The following is a 24,244-nucleotide window of genomic DNA, read 5'->3' as shown; positions in this document are numbered from 1 at the left end:
TATGATTAGCTACTGGCTAGTACATTTTCAGATTTCACTTGCCAGTGATTTAGTAGTAGGCTATATTGGCAAAGTTCATCCTTAAACTTGGTTTGACTTGTTCTGTGTACTTTGTGTCTGTGTAAAGATGAGATCCATGCAAATCATTTGTCATCTTTTGTGACAAATGATACAGACAATAGTTGATCAAAACAAACTTTTATTCTAATCATGAATATCACAGATGAGTTAAAGAAGCTATGCGCTCATTTTCTTTTTCTCAAAGAGAAGGGACCTATTTTTAGCACGTGATCTACAAATAAATGTAAATAGTATAAATGATGCATTAAACAATGAACATGTAATAAAATATACTATAATGTATGCAATATAATATCATTTTTATTGATGGAATACATAGACTTTTACATTTGTATAAAGCTTAAATTAGACCAAAAGTTTGGAAAAATATATAATTTGCAAAATGTGAATTTTTGTAATGTACCTAATAAGAAGGTCCCCTGATATAATTTCTTTCATATGTAAGCAAAGTAGACATCATAACTGAAATATACACATATGAACAGATATTGAATCGAAATAAAACTAATAGGAGTGGTGGTGGTGTAGCATGTAGGCCTAATGCACATAACTGGTAAACTGGTAATCAGAAAGTCGCTGGTTCGATCCCCACAGCCACCACCATTGTGTCCTTGAGCAAGGCACTTAACTCCAGGTTGCTCCGGGGGGATTGTCCCTGTAATAAGTGCACTGTAAGTCGCTTTGGATAAAAGCGTCTGCCAAATGCATAAATGTAAACGTAAATGTAAACTTTGAATCTAGAACTTGTGAATTCGAATCGAATCAGGAAATCTGTATTAATACCTCGCCCTAATCATGACCATCTCAACAAACTAACTACACACAGACGCAACACAGCTAATATTTATATTTTATGTCTTCCACAGCTGATGTTTACTTATGAGTAAAATATACCTCTTTCTGAATCTTTGAGACATTCTAGAGCTAAATTAATTTCCTGTGTTGGAGATGAAGGATTGCAGGCCCAGCCATACACACGGTTGTATTTATGGAAAGTGGAAAAAAGGTGATGAACAGAGGGAGAAGGGTAAAAGGAAAAGTTGAAAGAGGAGAGAGGGGCCGGAATAAAGAGAAGATGGCACGGCTGCAGAAGGCAAGAGGAGGGAGACTAGCAAACGATAAGAATAAACTGGAAACATTATAAGGGGAAAGAGGAGGGGTAGAGAAAGCGCAGCGATGTGATTTTTCCCAGGCAGCTGAGATCATCAAATCATTAAGAGACAGCAGCTGAATCTCCATTTAATCCCCCCAGGTGACACCGAACACTACTAGAGCACGGAAAAACAGCCTACGTCCCCCTGGGTAATTTGGCTAAGTGAATAAATGAGCACATAAGTAAGTGTTGACTATGAGACTTAGGGGATTAACCGCTGTCTCTAAGGATCCCAACCCGAGTGCTGCTGCCATCTACAGGCAAACATGTGACATGTCACGCTGGAAACCAGCTAAATCTGCAGCCAGGGGAACAAGCTGGTGTATGAACTGTTATAGGGACACAGAATGTTGATTTGTGTACTGAGCGACTGTTTAACCTGATTACATTTGAAGCAGCTGACCTGGATGTAGCAGAAGCAAATGTGGTGTAAAGGTGTTCCGTTAATCGTTAAGTAATTAGGTAAGTTCTGGTAACATGGTGGGTAGATAAGAATTAGTGCCTGAGTTTTGGACCAGACTGCAGTATACTAAATAACAGCCAGGGGCCTGTTGTCATGGAGACAAGAGTGGTAGGGTTAATACACTTTTTTTTTTGAAGAGAAACTGAATTTCCAACAGGGGGGTAAATGGGATCTCAGCTGCAATAAAAAGGTAAACAGCAAACTGTATTGCTACATTCTTAATATTTGTAATGCTCTAAATTCACAACTACAGAATTATGAGCTTAATCTCAACCAAACCTATGATGCATCAATAACTGCCAAACCATCACTTCAAATATCAGTTTTCAAACACCATATGAAATGCTTTGATCAATGTAATTTTCTTTCTTATGTTGACTAACGTCTTGATTTAGTTTTAGAATGGGAAACAGTTTTAGAACGGGAAATTTTGAAGGGCCTTATTAAAATAGTCAGTGGCATGTGATTTTTAGGCAAATAGGATGTTCTAATTTTAGAAAGCTTTTTATTGAAAAAAAAAACAAAAAAAAAAAACAACAATTTGTATTCCCCCCTGCATACAAACGTACATTTTCTAAAATTATTATTCATGTCGGCACTAACGATGTCCGGTTTTGCCAATCGAGGATCATAAGAGAGGTGTGTGTGAACTTGCAAAAATGCTCTCTAGTAAATTGGCTCATAATCTTTATAATTATCGTACATGACTAACTGGAGACCAGGTCAGGAAGCAAACAAACTGTTTAATCCGAACGTCTGCTAGCTGACTTGAGACGTCAAACAGGTCACATAAATAGTTTCCTGAACTATAACCATACCAAAACACTCACCAAATAATTTAGAAAAAAATGTATTAAGGTCAAACTTGAAAAACCAAAAACAATTGAAGATAAAAATCATATAAAAGGAAGGGTACTAAACATTAGGACTCTTTCTACCAAAGCACTAATTGTACATTTTAAGTTATTACAGATCATAGTTTGGTTGTGCTCTGTTTGAATAAAACCAGATGAATATATTAATTTAAATGAATCTACTCCCCCAGGTTATTGTTATAAATATGTGCCTCGTCTGAAGGGTAGCTGAGGTTTTGCTACAATTTACAGTGACGTATTTGGTGTTACTCAGAGGACAGGATATAAGTTTAAGTCTTTTGAACTGATAATGATTAATATGACACCGTCGGATATAAATAAAAAAATCTCTGTTGTCTTTTGCCCTCACCTGGTCCTTACTCTGGTTTCCTTGGTGAATTTGATCTAGTAGTTCATGTAAATAGAGTTTAATTGTTGGTAACTTCAACATTCACATATATAATGAAAATGACACACAGGGATTAGCGTTTATCGATATTCTCAACTCTTTTTGAGTCAGACAAAATGTGACAGGACTAATTCATCACCATAAGTATATGCTAGATTTAATTCTGTCATATGGAGTTGATGTTGATCCTATAATAATTCTACCGCAATGACATCTCGGATCATTACGTCATCTATTGTTTGTTACGATCAGCTAATGTCACTCAATCTACACCACGTTATCATTCAGGTAGAACTATTCGTTTGACCACTAAAGATAGCTTCATTATTAATGATCCAAAATTGTCTCACATACTCAGTAAGCCACAAAGTGTAGAAGAACTTGATGTAATAACAGAAAGTATAAATACAGTCTTATCTAGCACTCTTGATTGTGTTGCCCCCTTTCGATTAAAGAAAATGAAAGAAAAAGCCTTGCACCCTGGTACAACGATCACACTCAAGCTCACAAGAGAGCAGCTTGGAAAATGAAGCGCAAGTGGAAGAATACAAAATTAAGAGGTATTTCGTGGTGCATAGAATGAAAGCTGTCAGGTCAGCATATTTTAGCAAACTAAAATATGGTTGGGAATAAGCATCGACTGAACCAGATATTCTGTTGCAGCACAATAGCAATGTCTCCATGATTTCCTTTACATATAAAATTGCAATAATCAGAAATAAAATTAGAACTATGCAATCAACTGTCTCAGAAAACAGTGTCTCATAATTTTGTTCATGAACTACTTCAATCCTTTGCTGTCATTGGTCATGAAGAGCTAATAAATCTTATCAAAACATGTATGTTAGATCCAATACCAACTAAACTCTTAAAAGAAGTATTCCCAGTAATCTCTGAACCTCTTCTTAATATTATTAACTCTTTGCTATCCTCAGGACATGTCCCAAGAAACTTTAAAATGGCAGTTATCAAACCACTTATCAAGAAGCCACAGCTTGATCCTGGAGAATTGGCTAATTACAGACCAATTTCAAATATACCATTTATGCTAAAAATACTATGTTAATACCATGTGCACTTATCAGAGTTACAAATGACTTGATCTTATCATTTACATTTACATTTATTCATTTGGCAGACGCTTTTATCCAAAGCGACTTACAAAAGAGGAAGAACATCAGCAAATCATCTTAGGGAGACAGTGGTACAAAAAGTGCCATATTACAAAGTTTCACTATCATCATAATAGTATACAAAACAGATTTAAGTGCAACAAGAAATGTATATATATATATATATATATATATATATATATATATATATATATATATATATATATATATATTTTTTTTTATTGACCGGTTAAGTGCTTTTGGAAAAGATGTGTTTTTAGCTGTTTTTTGAAGATAGAGAGTGAGTTAGCTTCCCGGATTGAGTTGGGAAGGTCATTCCACCACCGTGGTATGATGAAACTGAAAGTCCGGGAAAGTGTTTTGGTGCCTCTTTGTTTTGGTACGACAAGGCGACGTTCCTTAGCCGACCGCAGGCTTCTGGTGGGAACGTAGCTCTGCATAAATGTTTTTAGGTATGCTGGAGCAGACCCAGTGACTGTTTTATATGCTAGCATCAGGGCCTTGAATTTAAAACGGGCATGAACCAGCAGCCAGTGGAGAGAGACAAAGAGTGGTGTAACATGTGCTCTCTTAGGTTCATTAAAGACCAGACGTGCTGCTGCATTCTGGATCATTTGGAGAGGTCTAATAGCACATGCAGGAAGGCCTGCAATGAGAGCGTTACAGTAGTCCAGTCTAGTTATGACAAGGGACTGAACGAGCAGTTGTGTGGCATGTACAGAGAGGAAGGGTCTTATCTTCCTGATATTGTAGAGTGTAAATCTACAAGATCTTGCAGTTTTTGAAATGTGGTCTGTGAAATTTAGCTCATCATCAATGGTTACCCCTAGATTTCTGACCGCTTTGGAAGGCGAAACTGTAGTTGGACCCAGCTGCACGGTGATGTTGTGTTCAACAGCCGGGTTGGCTGGAAAGACAAGGAGTTCGGTCTTGGCAGGGTTGAGTTGAAGGTGGTGTTCCTTCATCCAGGCCGAGATGTCTGCCAGACAGGCAGCGATTCGAACGGTCACTGTGGTGTCGTTGGGCTGGAAAGACAAGTAGAGTTGTGTGTCATCAGCGTAGCAGTGGTAAGAGAAACCATGTGACTGGATGATGGGTCCCAGTGATGTTGTGTATATGGAGAAGAGAAGTGGCCCAAGCACTGATCCCTGAGGTACCCCAGTAAGTAACTTGTGTGGCTTGGATACTTCCCCTCTCCATGCTACCTCAAAGGACCTTTCTGAGAGATAAGAGTTGAACCAGTCAAGCACAGTTCCAGTGATACCCAGTTTAGAGAGGGTGGAGAGTAGGATCTGATGAAAATCAGAACGGATGATCTCGATTCAGCTCTCGCCTGTCTCAGCGACTCGATGACAGACAGCAGGGCAGTCTCAGTGGAGTGTCCACTTTATCATCTGATAGCGGCTGCATTTCTCTTCAAGTGCTTTTAGAGCTTAGTGCTGCCTTCGACACGATAGATCATGACATTCTCTTAAATAGGCTGGAGAATTATGTTGGCATTAGTGGACTTGCATTAGCTTGGTTTAGTTCCCATTTATCAGACTGCTACCATTTTGTATGTGTAAATGAGGAATTGTGAAATCAAACAAAATTAAGTATGGAGTACCACAGGGATCAGTTTAGGACCTCTAATTTTCTACTTATACATGCTTCACCTGGGAGACATTATCAGGAATCATGGAATAAGTTTCCACTGTTATGCCAATGCTTTATATTTCTTCAAAACCTGACGAAATTTCACAATTCTCCAAATTAGCAGAGTGTATGTCAATGAAATCAAAGGTTGGATGGCCAGGAATGTCCTTCTACTAAATTCCTACAAAAGAGAGGTACTAATGATTGGACCAAAAACCTCTAAAAAATAAGCAGCTAACATATAATTTGACTCTCGATGGGTGTACTGTACATCTTCTTCTACAGCAAAGAACTTAGGTGTCATATTTGAAACCAATCTGTCTTTTGAAAATCAAATTTCAAAGTTTGTAGAACACTATTTTTCCACCTGAGAAATATTGCTAAATTACAACACATGCTCCCTGTTGCTGATGTCGAAAGACTAATTAATGCGTTCATGACCTCAAGACTAAATTATTATTATTATTATTATTGGGAGTATGTCCAATAAAGTTCTATAAACAAACTTCAATTGGTTCAAAATGCAGCTTCCAGAGTGCTGACTATAACCAAAAATATGATCATATTAGCCCCATCCTATCATCATCATCACATTGGCTACCTGTTAAATTTTGTATACATTTTAAAATACTGTTAACTACATACAAAGCTTTGAATGGTCTAACTCCACAATACTTAAGTGACCTCTGGCTTGATAATAATTCAAAAAATATAAAAATCCATGAAAGGAGGTAGATCCTTTTCATATTTGTCTCCTAAACTATGGAATAGTCTCCCTAAAACTGTTCGGGTTGCACACACACTCAGTTTAAGTCTAGACTAAAGACTCCTCTATTTAGCTAAGCATACACCTAATTTATCCTTCAACTCACAATTAGGCTGCTTTAGTTAGGTCTGCCAGAACCAGAAACCTACATCATGATCTATAACTCTGCATAAAATTGAATGGCATCTATGCTAATATTAATTTGTTTGTTTCCATGTCTCAACCTTGGAATTCATATCCTGAGGTTACCGGAGCCAGCCAGATCCAGCTCCGTTCCTGATTGGTGTTGGACTCCACTGCTAAGTGTCACTGAAAGATGACTACAAACTACAGCCGGTTGAGGATAAACTGATGCCAATTCCAACTGTAAGACATGGGATACTTCATATGCCACTGCCTGAACCTTGGGTTTAAGATGGACCACACCGAACCTCACCGAAATGACCTGCAGGTTGAACTGCAATGCACCTAATTAATCTCTGCCGGCATCACATTTGTCTATTGATGGACTACACTCTTGAAATGGAATACATAGACTATCATTTAATTGCCTACAAAAGCCTTAATCAGCCAACCAACAAAGGACAATGCATCAATGTGAGCTTCTGCAGTTAATCCAGGATTAAGTCATATTAAAAGTCTTCTAGGCTTACAACAGGTTTTGGTGAGAAACAACCAGTATGTTGTCCACATAAGTCATTTTTTTGTGAAAATCTTGAAGTCTGCTGCACATTTCTGGGTGCATGAGAGAAGCTGTTTGAGAGAAGCAGGTTGTTTCTCACAAAAATCTATCATACACCTTCAAAAGACCTGAAATATTATGCACATGTAACAAAGACCACTAATATGACAGTTTGGGTCTTTTAAACTTTAAAGTGAATTACTATCAATTGCCGTTGAATTGAAAAGGACCAGGATGTTAATGAAAAATCTCCTTTTGTGTTCCATATAAGAAAGTCACACAAGTTTAAAATGACAGGAGGGCGAGGGTTGGGGGAACTTTTCCTATAAGGACATACGCAGCTTCTGATTCGAACACGAGTGCACTGACTTGCCGCAATCCTTGGCCAGGTCATACCAATCCCTGTGCACAATGACCAGGCCTTTTAGCTCTTGTTTGGTGGTGTATTTGCCATCTCCCTGCAACTTGACCATTAGTGCTGCATATTTTTTCTTTTTCAGCAGCAAAAGGGACTTAAACATGAAGTCTATGTCAATCTCCAGGAGCTTATAGAGTTTATTCACCTCACTTTTGACCTAGACACACACACATTTATTTAATTGGTGCTGGTTGCAGTGAAGTTTGGTGTAGTGCTGTACTAAAAGACTGGCTGGTATAATTCACTCTTTCCTGATTGTCAGCAATGCCCCTGTCATTAGAATCAAAGTCATACACTGCATTTTTCAGTACCTTGTTTCCCAGTTTGAAGACCTCCTCCAGGTTGGTGCTGTTGGTGTTGATCATGATGGAGTCAGTATCTCCATATATGACCTCCAGATTCATCTGCGGAAAAATTGTAAACTGTCAAGCCCACACGCTGCTTACAAATAACAAACACGGCAAGTGCCACTTAATTATTGCTGTCATGTACACTAATCATGACTCACCCTCAAAACCATTTCTTTGGTGTGCATCAAAATCTGTGGGAGATGAAACACAGCATGTCACAACGGAATATAATAAACATTAAACACAGAACAACTACTGTAGTGTAGAACAATATCAATTCCAAATATCAATTTCAAATTGTTCAAACTACAACATCAAACATACCAACTCATAATGGTGAATGTACATCTACAGTATTAGCAAGAAACACTACAGACAAAAAAAAAAGTGTGCACACACAAAGTCCAAAACATGAACATGAGTGCTCACACATGCAAAACACACAAAGAATTTAATTAGCAAATCTATTCAGTAATTCAACATTTATCAAAGGGAGAGAGAAAAAGCCTCTGTGATTTGCTTCTAAATGGAGGATAATTGGCTAAGAGGTCTATTAGCTGCACTGAAATGGGGCTCCAAACCCACACACCAACCGAGTCATTATAAGGCCTAATAGTCTTAATCACCACTGGACTGCATGGAGAGAGAGAGAGAGAGCGAGAGAGTGTGTAAAAGGGGAGGGCTGTCCAGCTGCAGAGGGGGACCCATGTAAACCACAGCTGTCAGTGAAAAATAAAGAGACTGACAAAAGGAAAAGATGAAGGGCAAACAGAGGTAGGTGGAAGTGTAATGTAAGAAAAAAGATTACACAAAAAAAGGTCAAAGAAAGAGTCCAATAAAGGGTTTAGCAGACACATTTGATTTGTGGTGGTCATGTGTGAGATATGGGTTCAAATCCAGCGTGTACTAAAAAACATTGTACATAATTTTACAATTAAGGCCCATATTCTGTTTAAGACTGTATTCTAAAAAAATATGTTTACAAGCTCAACAGCTATTATAATATTCTGGAAATCAGCATATTCCAATGACAGACGTATTCTTTTCCCACCATTATCTTCATCACTATAGCCATTTATTACAATATATTTTAAATAATTCTGCACATGAATTTAATCAACTTATTAAATCTCATTTAACAAACATTCTCAGCAAACAAGAACACAATAAACAAACTGTAGGCCACAAGATTATAATGATGCTTAGTGGTTAACATTCATTTCTTTTAATATTTCTAAAGAATCCATCTCCTCCCAGTTGTGTTTCTTTGATCTCTGGAATTTTTAGGGGGCAAGCACCAAAGATGAAGTAGCACCTATTGTATCCGTTAGGATTTTTTTTATTCCTTTTCTTCTTTTTTTAAAAACGAATGGGCAGCAAAGACCATAAGTCCTAGAGACACCAAACTTGGCGGGATGGTCACAAATCCCGACCGCTACTCAGGCGCATACACGCACACCCATCAGCCTCTAGGTGTCGCTATAATATTCACTTTTATATTTTGGCTCATATCTCCGCAACCGTGAGGGCCAAAATCAAAATTCTACAAATCTATAGAATCTTAGTCTATAAATTTGTTCTGCCATTTAGAATTTTTTTAAAAACCTACTTTTTCAAACTCCTAGACCATTTGTTCAATTTGGCACAGAATCTGGTATACATCATCTACAGACCCCTCTAACAAAAATATGTTATTTCAATAAATTAAATAATTCCAAAGATATTAGCAAAACAGTTCTTTCGGTTGAACACAATTTGAGTAATTGATCAATATCAACTCAACGCAAACTCCAAACTCGGTATATGTAAGTCAGCAAAACATTTAGAAAATGTAAGCAAAGTTTTGTACAGTGACAAAGTTCAAATTAAATATCCATCTCCTTTGGTTCAAGTGGTAACATATAAAAATCAATTTGACAAATCAACAAATATGGCTGCCAGTGGCCAATCAAATTTCAGCACCTAATAACTCATATTGGGAAGGGCCCATGGTTATGAAACGTCCTATACACATGCATGGTCTACATGAAGTGGTTTAACAAATTTCACAACAATCAGCCACATAGTGACGCTACAATTAACTAATTCATGTTTATGCTAATATTTTCAGAACCGTATAGGCTAGAATAAAATTCTAAAGCTATTACGAATCAATTAGTACCTCTAAATCATAAAGGTTACTAGAATTTCCATTTCAACAACAAACATTTTCTACCACTTCAATTTATTTGAAAAACATCCTTTTTCAAACTCGTCCTTAGGCCATTTGTCCGATTCGCATAAAACTTGGTATACATCATCTACAGACCCTCCTGACAAAAAGTTGTTAAAAGAATGTCAAATCATTCAGAAGATATAATCAAATGTTTTGGGGCATGGCCTAAAATGACTAATATCTTGTGAGAGCAATTTTCAAACTTAAATCTTTTACACTTGGACACGAGAACACTGAGTAATATGTCAAGTTTCATTAGTTTTTTTTTTTATGCTAGGGAGTGCTATAACTTAGGAAAATCCTACTCTTGCAAATGTGCTCACAGCAGTTGAAATGTCACACCAAAAAAGCAGTGTCCACAGCATCCGCAGGATCTTTGTCAAATTTGATTATTTTAATAATAAACACCAGGACAGTCTGATGACACATGCTAAATAAAAAAAACATTTGTCAGCAACACATCAAAATGATTAGTTTATTCAACTATGTGAATTACAGATGCGGGATGTTGTACCAGTTTTGTCCACCAGAGAATTCCCTGCTTTAACATGCAGTCCGTCTACATTTGCGCATGCAAAAGGTTTGGATTGCTAACGTCTCCTAGCCTTGTTTATTTGTTAAGGAAATGTCTGTTTTTCTTTATCTGGTGCAGCAGTGCGTGAGTAATATTCATCACTATTTTAAATGCATTTTAGAGAATGTTAATGTTTAACTTAATTGATTTTATCTCAGAAATTATTAAATGGATATAAGTATGTAATACTTGTAATGCTTATAGACTTGACTGATTTCTCAGTTATTTATCATCAAAGGTGTTTATTCATCTTCACAAGTTTATTATTTGTTATCTGTAAACAAAAAGCTTAGTTAGCGCTTCAGTATTATGACAGGCGCACCTGCAGTTCTCCGTGCAGAGCGCAGGTCTGTAATCGTCACCACATGTCAGCGAGAGACTTGCTTTAATGTGACTGCATTTTGAGCTTATATAATGTAATGTTTATAAGTGTTAGCCTGTATGTGATGACACTTGACCATAACTTACTCATGCTCAAAATAAAAACATCACAGTTAAAACATTTGTCAAATTCACAACAACACAGCATAATGCAGCATTTGCTAACAATAATAAAATGTGCTATAAATGTTCCTTGTCGATCCATTCAGCTGTAAGCAGGGGTTGCATTAACCGAAAATTCTCTGTCATTTACCGATTTTTTGAAAGACTGAAAGAAAATTTCAAGGGAAGTCAAAAATATAATTAAGCCTATCCACTGTCATGTATATGCCATTTTTAATGGATGCTACCACCCTGAATGTAGAACTTAAAAAATGAAAACAAGTATGATGGATAAAAATAGACCATGGCGGAAATTTTACAACTCAGTCAGTCAAAGTGACAGATAAATATTTTTCAAGAGCAACCTCTGGCCGTAACTACACAAACATCATCTCAGCATTTACTGTATCAGCAGCATGGACTGGAATCATGCTGATCTAGTGTCAAATGGCCTGCACCAGAGAACAAATAGTTGCTTATTTTCCAAAGTTTCGAGACTGGGCCACAGGGCAGTATTCCAGCATGTTAACGACCCCAAACACACCTCCAAGTCGACCACTGCCTTGATAAAGAAGCTGAGGGTGAAGGTGATGGACTGGCCAAACATGTCTCCAGACCTAAACCCTATTGAGCATCTGTGGGGCATCCTCAAACGGAAGGTAGAGGAGCACAAGGTCTCTAACATCCACCAGCTCCGTGATGTCGTCATGGAGGAGTGGAAGAGGACTCCAGTGGCAATCTATGAAGCTCTGGTGAACTCCATGACCAACAGGGTTAAAGCAGTGCTGGAAAATAATGGTGGCCACACAAAATATTGACACTTTGGGCCCAATTTGGACATTTTCACTTAGGGAGTGTACTCACTTTTGTTGCCAGTGGTTTAGACTTTAATGGCTGTGTGCTGAGTTATTTTTGAGGGGACAGCAAATTTACACTGTTATACAAGCTGTACACTCACTATACATTGTAGCAAAGTGTCATTTCTTCACTGTTGTCACATGAAAAGATATAATCAAATATTTACAAAAATGTGAGGGGTGTACTCACTTTTGTGAGATACTGTATGTACATCTAAACATTACATATGCAGAACATTGCAAGCGGTCACACACTACCGCCACAATTTCAATTTCAAAATAAAAGCCCCAGGTGAAGGTGAGGTAAAAAAAAAAAAATAAGAAAATACATTACTATATAAAACAAATCTAATCCTCAAATCAATGTTGATAATTCAGTATTAAATTATAAAAAATAAACTTGACTGGGTCCCACAGTAATATTTTAGTATTATGCAATGTTCTACTGAGTTCCATAAATTCATTTTACACACCTTGTTCATTCCCAAAAATGTTTAACTAAAAATATATGAAGTTAAATAATGCTTTTTATCAGGCTACCAAGTATCACTAACTGTTTCCATCCAAGGGTTTTTTTGTGACAAAAGGTATATGGCATCAAAAAGCTCACCGATATAGCTGATGGAAATACAAGGAAACTTTGAAAACTTTTAAATATTTAAAAACTAACCCTCTTTACCTTGGACCATTTGCTGAGCTTCTTCAGAAAATTTTAATAGCATTGTGATAATGTGGGATATCTGTGGGATATCCCACATTAATGTGGGAGGCGAAAGGTACACAATTAGTGATACACACATTTTTGTATGGAAATGGCTTAACGGCAAATTTCTTTTGCGATAAACCAAAATTATGAGAAAGTGGTTTATAAGGCATGACGTAATCACGCACACCCTTTTTATTGATAAAAGGCCATTTGAACAGAAACAAGCAGAAGATGGAAAATTTTGCTAATTTCTTTTAAGCATTTTACGATAACAAAACAGCACGAGAAGTGGATGGAAACTAGGACACTGTATATAAAATTTAAATATAAAAGTCCATATCAATTAAAGTGATTAGATCTCATTCTCCCTTGTGTTCATTTAGTGAAAAACTGGGGAAACATGCCTTCATTATTATTTTGCCATTTCAAAGGAAATGCATAATTTCCAAGATTGAATGTGGTCAATAGCCTGAAAAATGTAGATAATTTTTAAAGCCATTGTGCCAACACTAGTTTACGGCACTTCTTTAAAATCTATTTTGTTCAAGTAATTTAACAACATTTATTCTTTACAGTATTATTGCTTTGCTGGATTGTCATATTAGTTTTGTACTGTACTACTATTTATTATGCTGATTTCTGATGTTCTCACAGAAACAACACACAAACCAAACATGCACAGTCTTTACTTCACAATATACTTTTGGAATATACTCTGGAGTAGCTGCCATTCTTTCTAATAGAAGAATTGGACAAATTGGTTTACAAGCAGTCCATTTTTGTAAAAAAAAAAAAAAAAACAACAAAAAAACATCAGTATAATACAGTGTATACACACACACACACACACACACACACACACACACACACACACACACACACACACACACAGGTATAAAATACCAATTTGGCCATAATGACCATCGTTATGTTTGGAGAAAAAAATAGTGAGGCTTGCAAGCCAAAGAGCACCATCCCAACTGTGAAGCATGGGGGTGGCAGCATCATGTTGTTGGGGTGCTTTGCTGCAGGCGGGACTGGTGCGCTTCACAAAATAGATGGCATCATGAGGAAGGAAATCTATGTGTATATATTGAAGCAACATCTCAAGACTTCAGCCAGGAAGTTAAAGCTCATCACAAATGGGTCTTCCAAATCGACAATGACCCCAAGTATACCTCCAAAGTTGTGGCAAAATGGTTTAAAGACAACAAAGTCAAGGTATAGGAGTGGCCTATAATGGACTATGGTTCGAAAGAGTGTAAGCTTGACTTGCTTAAGAACGCTTTTCATTTTATTTACTTTTGTTGACCTTGCTTAACCCAGAATGCTCTTCTTGATGTGCTGAATTGGGAACCTGCGAAATAAGCAATAGGCCTGTGGGAGTTAAAAAATTGTTTATAGAGAAGTTGCAAACCTTATAGTCAACATACATTTTTTATTTGTAGTAAAGTATAAATTAAAGTGACGAACGAGGAAATCGAAAGGGAGTGTGAAGAGACCGTGAGAATTAGCAAATATTCCTATTGGAATGGGTCACATCCCCAGAAAGCACCAGGATGTGCTACGCAAACATGGTAGTGCAGCAAATGGTGAGCTAGTAGGCTACACTACCATTCAATATTAAATATATTGACAAGTAGATAGTGAGAAGTTAGGTATCCTGTTGTTTTGCAATCACGTCAGTGCATCTGCCAGCTAGATGCAGGCCCGGTTCTGCAGGGTTGTGAACGTTAGAGTAACCTCCATTGAAGATATAAGCTTGAAAATAACCCTAACCCTATCTATCTAAGCCGTTGTAAACCCTTACAAAATAAACAGCAAGATTTTATATACTAAAACACAATGCAATCACATAATTTCAGATGTGTACGTTATTAAGCTATATTTCACCCAGAGGTCCACCTCAGCCCATGTGGGCAAAGGGGCAGTTCCTCGGGCCAATGTAGCCACCCCCCTGTATGTGCCCGGAAACAAGTTTACTACAGAAACATTTCATGTCAGAGTGGGATTTGAGCAAACTTTTTTTTACCAGTGAGTGGTAATTGAGCGGAGCGTTCGCTTGTGCCGTGAGCAGAGGCACAGGTAAGGAGCGGGTTATTGAGCGAAGTGTCACAGCGCTTCGCTCACATGCTCTGGATCAAACCCATTCTTTGGTGACTTCAAATATCCTGGGGTTTATCCCCCTGTAATTTGCACTGTGTGAATAGTGTTTATATGACAGGATTCTGATTAATACAGGTACATGGCATCTAATTCTGAATTTTAGAAACTTTAATTTTGGCTTACTGCAATCGTTTACATGACACATTCATATCAGTAATAAGAATATGCCCAAATTCAGATTTATATAGGAATGTTTTTGTGCATGTAATGTGGTCACTGTCCTATTCGCCCCTGTTCATTTAATCATAATTTTCTCAATAAAATGCCAAAAAGCCTACAAAAAATTATAAAAAAAAAGGTTGTGACTTGTAAGTGGGTTTGTGGGATAGGCACTGACATGTAGACAGAGAGAGACACTGTCCATAACTGAAGTGTCAGAATAACAGTGACTGTTTACTCAGGGTGTCCTGCCTTATGCATATACGCCATGCCGCTGTGCAGGCATGCAGGGTGACCTCTATGGGAGAGCGACTCAGACAGGTGGGGGGGTCTGCAGAGGAATAAGGGGTGCTAATCTGAGGCCTCAAAGAGACAGGGACACACTGCAGACTGTCAACAGCAATCGAGCAAGACACCAGGATTCATGCCCCCGCACACATTCGAGCCAAGCCCAAGTCCCAAGAGGGACAAGGCTATTTCAGAGCGCGGGAAGCTCCACTCCTTGAAACTGGAGCAGGACTTAAGCATGCTTTATGAGGTGTAACATGCCTCCCTGAGGGAAGCAGGAGGTCAGATCGGAGTAATAACAGAATAGCTGTCGCCATTAACCAGCAACGCCAAGGTCAACCCAAAATGCACAGAAAGACACACCTAATTACACAGGATTAAAGACTTTATTTGTGGTTTGATGAGTTTTGTCTCATATTCAAAGAAGATTTTCACATTTTCCAAAAATGAGTCTACAATGCTGAAGTGTTTGAGTTTCTTTGCCAGGGCAGTGCTATTGTTGGGGTGTTCTGAGTGGTTTTAGCGAAACGCTATGCATTTGCAAGGGTTGTTGATTATAGGCCAAAGTCAAAAGAGCCAGTTTCTAAAGGCCCCTGCATACTTCATATGAACTCAAAGAACAAACTGGTGTGATGTCATTTAGAACAAAATCTGGCCAAAAGGGTGTTTGAGATCGTTTGGTGGTTTGTAACAGCTTGCTGGGTGAACTATTAGGAAAATTTCATACAGACTGCAAAACACCTTCTTAATGCCATTGGTCCATATCATTCGTAGATGTAACCTGGAGCTCCACCTACATTGAGGCTGACAGCTAATTCAGTTTAAGTTGTTCAGCCAGTCAAGATTATTTAGCATGAACACACCAGCGTGCAGAGTTATTAGCAAGCTGGTGCAAACTTGCCTACATCTGTACGATCGTTATCATCAGTTTCATCATAAATTACAATAACATAGGATAACTGGCACTTATTATGGTCGCGTATAGCACTAGTGCTTAAGCACATGAATGCACAAAGTAAACATTACAAATTATACATTATCCACTGAATATATACTACTTTAAATCATCATCTTGTAGTTAAACAACTTATTTTACTGATCTCGTGTGAATTCTACTCAGAATTACGCATGGAGTCATTGATAACACATTTTAATGTCATTAGTTTTCTTTTACATGTAGTCTTGAGTGTGCTCATATTTAAATGTACCTCTGAACACCTCCCACAGCAGCGTGGCCGGTGTCTGAATGTTAATCCCAAAGTATACGTCGCTTTTGATGCGAAAACTCAGTGTCTGCATACAGCCGAATGCAAGTCTGTCAAACTATACTCCATATGATTGTGCGCACGTACAGAATTTTCAAGAATATAAGCCTATAAGTTTTTTTGCATCATCTGAAAGGTGCTGCGACTTCTAATCTGAAGCGACATATTCATAATTTATTAGGTTGGCTTGGAAAAGTGTAAATATATATATATATATATATATATATATATATATATATATATATACACACACACACACACACACACACACACACACACACACACAAAGCAGCCCAGCAAAGGATGAACGCCCTGTGTTATAAACAGTGACATGTAAGACTAGTCTTGCATATTTAGTTCACCCCAAAATGGGCCAATAGTATTTGCAAACTGTCACTTAACTTCTGCTGCTTAACTTCACAGAGTAAGGATCATTATGAAATTAATATTAGCCACAGAAGAGATGCAGATTTTGCAATCAATACTGGCCCAAAGACTACCTAATTATGAATTTTGCGTGAACTTTGAAAATTGTGTCAACTATTCTCTAACCTTGCAGGTAGTCTACGGCAGTCTTTACTGGGTGTTTTTAGGGTATATTTGCATTAATTCACATACGATTGCAGTGTTTCCTATGAGATTTTGTGAGACTATGGGGGATGGACCCTCTAGGGCAGTGGTTCTCACCCAGGGGGCGCGAGTAGGCTACGATGGAAGGGAAAAAAAAACTGGGAAAAAATTTTTTTTGGGCACATTTTTTTTATCACTAAACTACTGTCATAAAAAGTTATAGTTTTGTATATACATAACTCCTGAATAAAAATTAAAATGTGTTTGGACTGATTTAAAAAAAAAAGTTTTGAACAAATTTGATTGGTTTGTCGATAGTGAGCGCAAATGCAGGTGATAAGCGGTTTCATTAAGCGAGTCAATGAGTCGTTCATTCAAACGGCCGATTCACCAAGAATGAGACAGATGTTTGTGAATGGGTCATTGAATCTTTGACTCAACCGATTCGTTCACAACACTGAATCATTCAAAACACGATTGAGTATTGCTGTGAGATGCGCTATGGCTATGCTGTGATCTTTGTTTGGATTCATCGGATCTATTTTCGCTGCTAAAATAGACCAAAACAGTCATTATTTCATCTAAAATGTAAGTGACTTAATATTATTAACTTGTTTGTTGAACTGTCATGTGAAATCAGTGTCACATTTTCAATCGTGAGGTGATGGTAAATTAAGTGATGGTCAAGTGTCAGCTCTCTTGGTCGTCAGGTCGTGTGATGTATGTTGCTGAACGGTATTCAAATGTTATAAATATAAAAACACCACATTTTGAAATTTAACTGCAGAATGTCAATTTAGTTTATTTGTGTGTGCTGCGCTCATAGACTTTAGAAAACTGCGCTCATTTGTTTGATTTCAACCTGTCTTTGCAAAGCCGTGAAACTCATATTTTCCTCCTTGGAGACAAAGTGCACGCCTTCACACAAAAACTAGACCTCTGGCATGGCCGCATCAGTCGAGGGAACTGCGCCATGTTCCCCAGCCTTGCAGACTTTATCACTGATGCAGGCACGTCACACGATTTCTCCTCCCTATTTCAATCAGCGTCTGAGCACCTGTCAGCAATGAGAAAACAATTTGCGACGTACTTTAAAGAGGATTATCGCTCTTTTGCGTGGGTTCGAGATCCGTTTGTGTGCACAGCAAACGAGCTATCAATTGATATGCAGGAACAGCTTATTGAGCTGAAGAGTGACAGTAGACTGAAGGAACTCTTTAGCTCCTGCCCTCTTTCGTCATTCTGGGCAGCATTGATGCAGGAATAGCCTGAACTCTGTGACGTTGCCTTGAAGATTCTCCTTCCTTTCGCATCGACATATTTGTGTGAGGCAGGATTCTCAAAAATGACTGCACTCAAAACGAAATACCGCAATCGTGCACAAATCGAGGATGATTTGAGGCTATGTTTATCAAACATTGAGCCAAGAATTGAGGATCTTTGCAAGGCAAAGCAGCCTCAGGTCTCATATTAACATCACCTACCAGCAAGCTTCTGTAAAAATGCAGATGATGCCAACTATTAGGCTTAGTAATAATAAAACTAATAAAGCATAAATTAATATCAGAGGTCTGGTGCCAATTCCCAATTATAGCAACAGCCTAGTAATGATAATAGGCCTACTGATGATGATAATAATAATAATAATAATAATAACAATAATAACAATAATAACAATAATAACGCATGTAACCTCAAATAATTATATAGCAATAGCCTAGTAATGATAATAGGCCTACTGATGATGATAATAATAACAACAATAAAGCATGTAACCTCATATACACTCACCTAAAGGATTATTAGGAACACCTGTTCAATTTCTCATTAATGCAATTATCTAATCAACCAATCACATGGCAGTTGCTTCAATGCATTTAGGGGTGTGGTCCTGTTCAAGACAATCTCCTGAACTCCAAACTGAATGTCAGAATGGGAAAGAAAGGTGATTTAAGCAATTTTGAGCGTGGAATGGTTGTTGGTGCCAGACGGGCCGGTCTGAGTATTTCACAATCTGCTCAGTTACTGGGATTTTCACGCACAACCATTTCTAGGGTTTACAAAGAATGGTGTGAAAAGGGAAAAACATCCAGTATGCGGCAGTCCTGTGGGCGAAAATGCCTTGTTGATGCTAGAGGTCAGAGGAGAATGGGCCGACTGATTCAAGCTGATAGAAGAGCACCTTTGCCTGAAAATAACCACTCGTTACAACCGAGGTATGCAGCAAAGCATTTGTGAAGCCACAACACGCACAACCTTGAGGCGGATGGGCTACAACAGCAGAAGACCCCACCGGGTACCACTCATCTCCACTACAAATAGGAAAAAGAGGCTACAATTTGCAAGAGCTCACCAAAATTGGACAGTTGAAGACTGGAAATATGTTGCCTGGTCTGATGAGTCTCGATTTCTGTTGAGACATTCAGATGGTAGAGTCAGAATTTGGCGTAAACAGAATGAGAACATGGATCCATCATGCCTTGTTACCACCTTGCAGGCTGGTGGTGGTGGTGTAATGGTGTGGGGGATGTTTTCTTGGCACACTTTAGGCCCCTTAGTGCCAATTGGGCATTGTTTAAATGCCACGGCCTACCTGAGCATTGTTTCTGACCATGTCCATCCCTTTATGGCCACCATGTACCCATCCTCTGATGGCTATGAGAAAACAATTTGCGACGTACTTGCGATGGCTTCCAGCAGGATAATGCACCATGTCACAAAGCTCGAATAATTTCAAATTGGTTTCTTGAACATGACAATGAGTTCAGTGTACTAAAATGGCCCCCACAGTCACCAGCTCTCAACCCAATAGAGCATCTTTGGGATGTGGTGGAACGGGAGCTTCGTGCCCTGGATGTGCATCCCACAAATCTCCATCAACTGCAAGATGCTATCCTATCAATATGGGCCAACATTTCTAAAGAATGCTTTCAGCACCTTGCTGAATCAATGCCACGTAGAATTAAGGCAGTTCTGAAGGCGAAAGGGGGCCAAACACAGTATTAGTATGGTGTTCCTAATAATCCTTTAGGTGAGTGTATATATATATATATATTTTTTTTTTTTTTTTTCACACAATATAGTATATTGTCATTTTTATTTGATTTTGCTTTATAATTTTAAATCACATTTTAGATTTTTTAAAATGTACAAATTTCACATTCTATACATTTTTATGTCATGAAATTGCATTTTTACTAATGAGACATGCTGTTGTCACTGTTTAAAAATGTAATACATATTATTAACAAAACAATTCACAAGGTGGAAACCTAATAATGAAAATTAATTGTCAAACAAATAATTGCGATTATGAGGATTAATTGCCTGTTTTAGGTGTTTCACGAATATGACTATTAATTAGCATACAAACTCACTATTATATTAGATTGTATTGTGCAATAGTAAAATATTTATGCCTTAAATTCTTCACTTTCACACATTATTTAAGGCTCTCTGATTAACTCACAAGCCCTTATTTCTAAAGGAAGACTTTGAGATTGTGTTTCTTGCATTTGATCATCTCCACAGAAATAGAGCAGGACACCTCCTCTGTCTCACTGCTGCACTGCGTGAATAAACCCCATTTACATTACATGGCCATTAATTGAAACTGGAGTTTTTGCGTTAACAAAATTAATACGTTTATACCTTGTTTATTTTTCACGGGAGTTCAGCGAAAGTCTCTGTAGATGACGTGCGCATAAGAACGCTTGAGAAGTGATTCATCTTCACAACTGAATGACAAGTGCTTTTTCATCAGTATGCAGGGAAAGACGAGGCTGAATCCAGCTTCAACTGTTTGTATTCAGTAAAAGGGACTCAGTGTTTGAAATTACACAACTCTATCACTGTCGAGTGAAATGTTCATTTCATTATTGAAAGTGCGGTATCATATTTATTACATTACTTGTTGCCAGTGGCTAATAACAGACGTTTTTTGGTCGCACAGTGAGTAATTTACCCACATATGTGAATGATTTATTTGCAATGTAGAGGGCTGAGTTAACGTTACATACCTCAAAGATTTGTCATCATCCTCGACCAAATAACGGACGGAATACCCCAGTGTATTTATCTGCGAGTGCGTGAGTTTACAGTAACGGGTGAGGAACTGACTGCCGTGCAAGAGAGAGCGCAAAACACAGCCTTTTATTTTATGTCATTATGAGACTGAGAAGAAAATATTTTCGGTTCATTATGAGACCTTGGCAGGGCAAATTAGACTAGTAAATTAATGGGAAAATTGCGATTGGATTATGTGCTGGACTGTCATGTTTTTTTGGCTAATGAAGGACACTACTGAATAATGCACATCAGAGGGGATTTAGAAGTGGGTATACGCAATGCAGACTTATAAAGAAGTGGGTATACGGCATATACCTGCGTATACTCTGCACTACATCCCTGTATATACACACACTGTACAGTGCAGAATTTCATTAATTTTGTGTTTATTCCATGGTCACAAGAACACCAAGAGTATGTGATTTTGCTGGTGTGTTTTTTGTAGTTATGGCCTGTTCACATTTCCAATTTTTTGGTGCATTTATTTGTTCCATGTGATCTTTCGAATGGTAACAATGCATGTGTAATGCAGAGTTTAGGCCTGATTTTCACTCCCCGACAATTTTCTGGAGATCGCCGACAAAAGCCAGAAATCAAAGACAAATCACAGCTCGCTCCCATGAGCGACGAAAGAAATGTATGAATTATTAAAGACGCGATCTGAGAGAAGTGCCGACACGATGTCATCGAGATATCTAGCATATTAAATATCTGGACTAAATATGTGTTTTGACTGAATACAACTGCAGCGTTGACCTACAGCCAATGACAGAGCAAGAAAAGGGGCATGGAGTCCTGATATACCTGCAAAAGAACATCAACTAGCATGGTTGCGATATCAAGAAAGTCTCATTGGACTGAAGAAATGGAGGAAAAATTTGTGGAACATTGGCAGGAACTGATGATGTTTCATCTGAACTGTACCAAACTGGGTGGAGAAAGAGAAGAGTTGGAGAGAAATTGCCAATTCTCTTGGACAGTCAGGTAAGCAAATAGGTAGATTTGTCAGTAAGAGGTACTTTTTAATAATGTAACCAATAAAATATATGATGCCTTTACACATTATTTTAAGGCGATTAAAACCCATACGCATCATATTCTGAAATTCATAACATATGATCATGCATTTGTTTTCGTCTCACGCATCACTTCTCACGTGTACTATGCCTGGACTCCAAATTACATTTCACAACTGAGTCATCGGGGACTCATCAATAGTGAAATGTTTTGTAATGTGTTCACCCCTGTCGCCGATTCCTCGTGTCATTTGAAAACCCTACGCTTTCCATGACAAGACGGACAGTTGTGTAATATGAACAGTACCACAAACCGACTTTGAAAGTTGTGTAGGAGGCAAGAGGTGCTATTCACATTGGGTCTGACAAATCGCCCAACGACAATCCTAAGAACTATTTTATGGAGTGCGGTCAAATTCTTTTTTTTTCGGACTGTGATGAAAACGGACTGTTGTAGTTCAAACAGAAGTCTGCTTATAATGTTTTGTCTCAATGTACATTATTTAATATGTAACCATAACACTGTGCCCGTTACATTCTCATGGCATTATAAATAGCAGCTTGGTTTGGCAATTTTTTTGCACTAAGCTCCTAGCAAAATCCCATAAAAATACTCTTTACATGCAATATTTTACTGTAGTAGACAAACAAATTGCAGAACTACACCGCTGATTTTATTGCAAGGATAATGTAACAAAGTATTGCAATAATTTAATAAAGAAAAGACCGTGAGCCAGTGTTTTCTTATAAAACATGATGCATAATATAAAAAATAATATACCTGTTATTCTTAAATGTACATTATTCCACATGCATTTATTTCACTGTACCTTGCGTTACATTATCCAGGCACTATAAAAAGAGAAGTTGGGTTCGGGAGTCTGTTTGGAATATACTCGTAGCAAAATACAAGTGCAAATAAATATCCAACAGCACTCTTTACTCATCTCACTCGTATAAAAAAAAAAAAAAACACAGATAAGGCCTATATACGCCTCAAAATCCATTAACACCATGGGAGAGCATAATGAAACCATTTGCTTGAAAAAAATGGTCTCAGACGCGGAGGCAGCTGGGATTTGTCCTCTGCCACCCAGATTGAGGCGAGTCACTACGCCATCACGAGGACTTAGTGTGTACATTGTTAATTGGCTGTCAATATCTAACAGCTGAAGGTGCACAGGAGACTGGAATTAATGTTTGTAGAACAGCAACAGCGTCACCACTGTACAGGGGTGAAATAGTTTTTCACTTAATTTTTAAATGGACTGAATAGGCCTTCCGGATTTGGCAAGAAAAAACCTTTAGTCCTAAATTTTTCCAAAATTAAGAATAAATTAGTGCTTTTTGTGTGAAAACGTTTGTACACAGATTTCACGCACAAATGCGTTCCAATGCACATTGAGTAAATGAGACCCAGTATACATTTTAACATTATTTTGTAATGACAAAACAGCATACTAACCATATCTGTGATTATATCTGAATCTATAAACTTTGGGATCATGACAACCTTGCTAAGACCTGTGATCCCAGTAAGTGATTTTAAATCACACTAAAATCATTTTAACCAGTGTTTAATGTTTACATCTTCTGGGTACACAGAACTGTGTATTTTAACATTTATGGACTGGCCCAATTCATTTACATTGTAAGTGCCTTTCTGTGATCGTTATTTTGTATTTTGTTGTAAAAAGGTGCTGTCTGTAATTTTTTCCCCATTAAAAACGTTTTACTTAAGAAATGTGATGAGATGAGGCTGCCATTTTAGAATCACATGACCAGCTGAATACTACTCGCTTAATCTCTGTAACCATCTTGTTATTACACTTTCACTCTTGGATTAAATTAATCATGGCTGATTGTAAATAGTGTATTTCTTCATTGGCATCTGTAACTGAAATATATTTATTTTGAATGATGCTACATCCAC

General features: G+C 37.7%; 1 pseudogene; it reads right to left on the bottom strand.

Annotated features, from left to right (window-relative positions):
• The window catches only part of LOC127635019 (DNA polymerase alpha catalytic subunit-like), a 63,963-nt pseudogene that overhangs the window by 24,784 nt on the left and 14,935 nt on the right, over positions 1–24,244 (bottom strand).

The sequence above is a fragment of the Xyrauchen texanus genome, chromosome 42 (assembly GCF_025860055.1).
Source record: "Xyrauchen texanus isolate HMW12.3.18 chromosome 42, RBS_HiC_50CHRs, whole genome shotgun sequence".
Lineage (NCBI taxonomy): Eukaryota > Metazoa > Chordata > Actinopteri > Cypriniformes > Catostomidae > Xyrauchen > Xyrauchen texanus.
The sequence above is the reverse complement of the archived record's forward strand: the minus strand, read 5'-3'. Positions and strand labels throughout refer to the sequence as shown.